The 6,409-nt window shown below is 38.1% G+C and overlaps 1 non-coding gene across 1 annotated transcript; it reads right to left on the reverse strand.

The window, feature by feature from the left end:
• Positions 1-1,175: 1,175 nt before the first annotated feature.
• On the reverse strand, positions 1,176-1,247 carry Trnaa-ugc. The gene has a single exon. It is a non-coding gene; the product is annotated as a tRNA-Ala (tRNA).
• Positions 1,248-6,409: the final 5,162 nt, after the last annotated feature.

A 6,409-nucleotide genomic window follows, 5' to 3' on the forward strand; every position in this document is an offset into this window, starting at 1 on the left:
AGAACAACACACGTTAACATGCGTCACCAAACGGAGCAGGAACTTTGAAAATGAAATACTACAACCACACTCGGGGAACAGCGGAATATGAAACACAGCAAAGCACATAACTCCATGGAACACATTTGGAACAGTCTTCACAACATGTTCCCCCATGCACAGACCAAATTAATAGTCACATCTTCATGGCAAGTTGGCAAGTTATAGGTAATTAACGTCAATTCGGAAGCTACCCCATCCAGGAGAGTAGGAGGGGAAGCTACCCCCACCCCTCAACTAGGAGAGTATAGGTAGAGAACCTACCCCCTCCCAGGAATGGAGGAGGAAGATTGAAACGATTAATTAAGCTAAATTATGATCTCCGAAGATACTAAAAGTTTTTCCTGAACCATCCCTACCTCTTCACGAGTAGCTGGTTGGAGGAGAGGAGGAGGAGAAGGAGGAGGAGGAGAAGGAGGAGGAGGAGAAGGAGAATTAGGAGGAGGAGGAGGAGGAGAAGGAAAAGGAGAAGAAGATGAAGGACGAGAAAGCTAGATGAGGAAGAAGAGGAAACGGAGGTGAAGGAGAAGATGCAGGACATGGAGGAGAAAAAGGAAGAGGAAGAGAAAGAGGAGAAGGTGGAGGAGGAGGAGGAGAATCACATAATCTACATGTGTTACGTCGTTATATATTATGGACACATTAATAGAGAAATACAACCCCGGCCCAGAGGGAGGGAGAGTGTTGGAAGAACCAAAAATTATTCGAAAATGGATACAGGTGTTCATTATGATCAACGCCGGAGTTACTGGGTGTACTCAGGGATAGGTACCAACTGTGAGTCTGGATAGAGCATCATTGAGTATGGAAATGGAAATGAGTAGTCCAGTACTAAAAGTGGACATCTTCCGGATGAAACAAGCGGCCAATTTTAATGGTTTTGGTCTTGAAATAAATGTAAATGTAATGTAAATACAGTTTCTTTGTGTATATGTCACAACTTTGATGCTCACTGCAGCATTGTAGGATTTTCCCAATATCTCAATAATCCTAAAATCCAAAGTTTACTTACCTACCATGCTGGCACCGGTCGCTATGCGCATTTATATGTCATAGCTGCTCATTTTCCTCACGAGGCTGAGTGGGCCCCGCAACAGCCAGTCACGGAATCAATCATTTGGATGATACAAATTTCTTGACCCCGCCGGGAATCGAACCCGGGTCTCCCGCGTGCAAGGCGAGCGCAGTGACCACTGTGCCACGGGAGCTGACTAAAGCTGAAATCTAAGTCTTGAAATAAAGCTGAAATCTAAGGGGATCTGATGGTATACTCGTAAATGGTATATCTGGCAAAGTTGACATGAACTGGTTATAGAATAGAATAGAATAGAATATACCTTGTTTATCCTGCTCGAATGAGACTAAAAAGTCCCTTTACCCCAGCAGTCTAAACAAGGTGAAGCTAGAAGAAGTGTCAAATAAGTAGCGGAGGAAATATTTTGTTTATTATTATTTACGTGACTTTTGGCAAATCATCTTTTAGAGGTAAAAGAGGGAACTGTAGCTAACTGCTGGTGTCTCATTGTCCCGAAAGCGAAGAGAGAAGTAATGCACAATAGGAGAAAGCCAGACGTTCCGAGAACGAACCTTATCTAATTAGGATAAAATCCACCTCGGGCGGGAATCAAACTAGCGACCTAGTGATTACTATGTTTCTATTGAAATTCTGGCACATCCACTAACTAATATTGAATTAGAATAGTGCAGACGAAAAATCCGATTAGGATAAAATCCACCTCGGGCGGGAATCAAACTATAGCGACCTAGTGATTACTATGTTTCTATTGAAATTCTGGCACATCCACTAACTAATATTGAATTAGAATAGTGCAGACGAAAAATCCACTGCAGATCCAGAGTTGATCTTCTTTCGATTTGACCAAATAACCAAATCATGATAGGTAAAGCTAATTAGGAGATGGTCTTAGACATTACCTATCTCTAGGTCTTAAGTACCTACACATCTACTATGAACTATGTATCTTTAGGTACCTAATAAGTACTTACTACCTATACACTTAATACACTATCTCCCACTCAAATATTCCAACATTTCGCTGTTCTTGCAGTTTTTTATAGACGACTTCGTAAAAGAATATTTGCCGCTGAACCGTAGCTTGGGAAGGGTTAATTTGAAGTTGAAAACGTTGTTCACAAGATCCGTTCTGAAAGCAAGAAGATAATAATTTTAAATCTTATTAATGATTGGTCCGAAGTCTCCTTTATACGTAAACATGTTTTCAATTTTTTACGAAATTGGACGTAACCTTTTAAAAATTATGGTGGAGCAAACAGCTTCACTATTCCAACGAATCAATTATTATTTTGCATTGATCCAATACATACCTTCATACTGAAATGAAGTGTTAATCATTTAGGAGTGCTGTGGAAGAGACAAACAAATTGTAAAATTGTCCGGTGAAAATTTGAACCTTACTCTGTTTAGTTAAACATAGAAGCATTTTGTCAAGAGTGTCAAGCTGGAAACACTCAACGCTGACGTGACGTGGGACCACGTGTGAAGAAAATATCTAAAAAATGTATTCGGACGAAAACGAACAGATTGATCTGACGCCATTGAGTGCCAGGTCCATTGAGCTATACGTAGGATGACAGCGTAGTGTTTTCAGCTTTATACCTGAGTTCATCTATGCGGAAGGAGCTACACCCATACACAGCTATTCCAGTCATGTTAGCATCGAGCTGAGCTGCCTGAGTACCTCTCTTCAGTCGAATAGTAGGCGGAATGACAATGTCAACTTGCTGTAAGCAAAAAAGCACAAGAACCTAATGAGAAGAACACAAATAGCTTTTACTCTTCACAGTTGGGGGAGGGGTTTTTTATTGTTTATTTATACAGACATGTTTCACCATTGCTGGCATCATCAGTCTAAAAAATTGCACATAAGAAAAAGAAAAAAAGCTTGTTCCTTTTTTGAAGCTTTTTTCTTTTTCTTATGTGCAATTTTTTTACACTGATGATACCAGCAATGGTGAAACATGTCTGTATGAATAAACAATAAAAAAAACCCCTCCCCCAACTGTGAAGAGTAACCGCTATTTGTGTTCTTCTTTTCAAGATGAATCTTCAAAAAGTCACGTCAGAATCTATCAATATAAGAACTTAATACCTACTTAACCCTTGAAAATGTCCCAAGTGGTTTTCTAACAGAAAGATTATTATGTCCTATGATTTTGCATTTAGAGTCTGTAAACACTTTGTTAGAGCAGCACCTCTTTGTTAGTAGAATTATTTTATTTATAAAATAAGAAAAAGACTGGACTGGATACAATCATAGTTAAAGGTCATAGGGTGAGTTGAAACTTATATAGACTTCACTTCGTTGAATCAATTGTCTCCTGTTCACATACCAATTCAACTTATGTACTCGAAAATTCATTTACCTTTATTTACTTGAAGTCTTCAGTCTTTCTGCTATAGATATTTACTGAGTTTTTTCGAACTTTACCACTTTGAACTTTAGAACTTTTAGAGGCGATAACCGATTCAGACTGGCAGTCAATCAAATCAGATACATACCTACATGCGGAATCATGATAGCTGATTCCCATAATTAAATATTAAATCGTGAAAAATAGAAGAAAATTAAAATGTTAATAAATGCGCTGCTATGGTTTCAAGATCAAGTCGCTTTTCCAAGTTTTGTATAAATACCTAATCATTATTAACCACAAATTACAAGCTCTTTAATGTATTAGGTATGTATATAAAATAATTATTGTAAGTACAAGTACGTTCTATGCACTTATGTACGAATAAATAGCAGAAATGTAAATTAAATTGTAATTTATTGATATCATAAGCTTATAAGTATAATTGGATGATCATTGGGAATTGGATAATGAAGCGATTACATGGCTAGCCGGCTAAATAATTAGGTACCTAGTTAAGGAACTATGTAGATATGTATTTTATATTGTAATTAGCTATTTTACAAGGGATTCTTTTACCATTGAAAATTTTTCTCCGGTGGTTCAAAGAGTTCTAGAAATCGCTCAAAAAGGGAGTCCCTAAGGCCCGATCTACCCAACATTTAATCACCAGATTTCCTTTATGTGGCAAACTTGTTTACAAATTTACCAGTCTCAGTGGTGCAGTTGTTAACGCGGTGGACTTTGGATCTGGAGGTTGGTGGTTCGAGTCTAGGTCAGGTCATAAAATTTATTTAGGTGTATAATAATCGGGGAACGATATTTGTGACAGGCATTTAAATATGCCCAACACAATTAAGAATTCCATGTTTGCATGAGAATCGGACCAACCGTTCAATGAAAAAAGACCAGAAGGAACCAAATGTTTTGTAAACCACATCTTGTGTCTTACCGAACACAAGAGTGAAGCAACATTGACTCGGGAGAGGTCAAGGATGGGTGGTGCGTCCATGACACTGGAGAAGTTGAGTAGTGTGCCAAAACCTGACACATCATCGGCGCACGATTTATTGACAAAAACAAAACCATCATGATGAAAATTAAATGAAGTATTCTCATGTTCCGAAGATCTCACACATAATGTTGAGATTGATTCACTTGGATATGAATGTGACATATGTACTGTAACATGGGATCATCCTGAGTACGATATATGAGAATAAAAAAAATAAATAAATATAAAATAAAATAAAAAAAAATAAAAGGCTTTTGAAACATCCCTACACTACAAATTTGCAATAGATCCAGTAGCATCCTTTGTTTCAAATAAACTTTTCAATGGTGAACGCCAGGCCAAGTTCCGGCCTGAGCACGCCAGTGTGTATATTACACGAAACATTTCGACGCATTTTCACCCCTATCATAACTCCGTCAATTTTCAATATAATCTCACCAAATTTGGACCATATGTTAACCTATACTTCCTTATTATACCTGCGAGATTCCGAAGTTCTAGCTTTACCGGAAGGGGTAGAAAAAACGGTTTGAAAATCGCTTATTTTACGACTGACTCACTGATTCATTGACTCACTGACTGAAGTAAAAGCACGATAACTCTTTTGGTAAAGCTCTTGCTTGCAGAAGATCCTTGCTTTTGATGTTATTAAGGAGCGCTACGCCCTGCCAAGTCAAAATAGTTTGACAGCTAATGGTTACAATACAGAATAATACAGTGAGAACAACGCCAAATCACTTCATTGCCAATTTGCAGAAAATAATAATGGACTTCTCAAGCAGTGACATCATAATTGTTAGATGGATAATGACGGGATTGCATGGCTATTTCCTTTAGTTAGAAGTTCATTAGTGACTTTTATAAACTACCTATGTACTTTGGGTAGTCTTAAATCTTACACGTGATTGTCTTGAACTTGCATTTCATTGGCCGTTCAGCACTTATTTTCGTAAAAGTGACAAGCGACTAGAGCACGAATCTTACACGTGATTGTCTTGAACTTGCATTTCATTGGCCGTTCAGCACTTATTTTCGTAAAAGTGACAAGCGACTAGAGCACGTTGAATGCCAAAATGCACATTGGTAGAGAATGCCATAGGCATTAACCCAATGCCATAGGCATTACCCCACCCTTGATCAAACTTTATTTTGTACCTTAATTTATGTTACCATTTGTATATATTTATTTTGTAAATAAAGTTTGATCCAATTGTTTAATAATAATGCCTGTACTTGTCACCTCCCGGAGGGTCACTGAAGTTAAGAAACGTTGTGAGTGGTCGGTATCTAAATGAGTCACCGTGCTTCGTTTGGAACAGCATGTCCTGCCTTTTCAGGACGCTTTGTAGTACATCAAGGCAAAGCTAGGTAATCGCAGAGTATTGATTTTGGACAATTTGGACGCTGCAGACCGACAGAGCCACGTGTAACAAAATAAATAGATTATATAGTCATTCTAGTCAGAAGTATTATCGTCATTCTAGTCAGAAGTCAGTTCAATTAAAATTACAATTCTACACAAGTTTATAAATCAACTGTCGAAACCAACTGTGTACGCGCTAATGACTAGTTGTTAAGTTGCTATCAAGTTTGCATCCCGCCTTACACTCGTGATCATAATTGAAGAAGATTTTGAATTCCAGGGAATATTCGGCATGAACTCACCAATAACCTTAGCAACAATAACTCCCATGTGATAAGTGCCCCCTATGAGTCATTTCTGAGAATCCTACAAAGTTAAGATGCGTACAGACCTACGCACTGTGGCAGAATATACCACAATCCAGCGGCAAAACTGCGACAAAATGAAATGTAACGTTTGTACATCCAAATATGCCACAGCGCTGTCCCATAATACGACTTAGGTCTGTACCTACGCAGTTTTCAATAAAACCGGTAAACAAATGCTGAGTTCATGTTGGTACTTACGTATAGCAGCCAATATGTAGTAGAGTTGTACAG

Source organism: Diaphorina citri, unplaced genomic scaffold, assembly GCF_000475195.1.
Source record: "Diaphorina citri unplaced genomic scaffold, Diaci psyllid genome assembly version 1.1 scaffold560, whole genome shotgun sequence".
Taxonomy (NCBI): Eukaryota; Metazoa; Arthropoda; class Insecta; order Hemiptera; family Psyllidae; genus Diaphorina; species Diaphorina citri.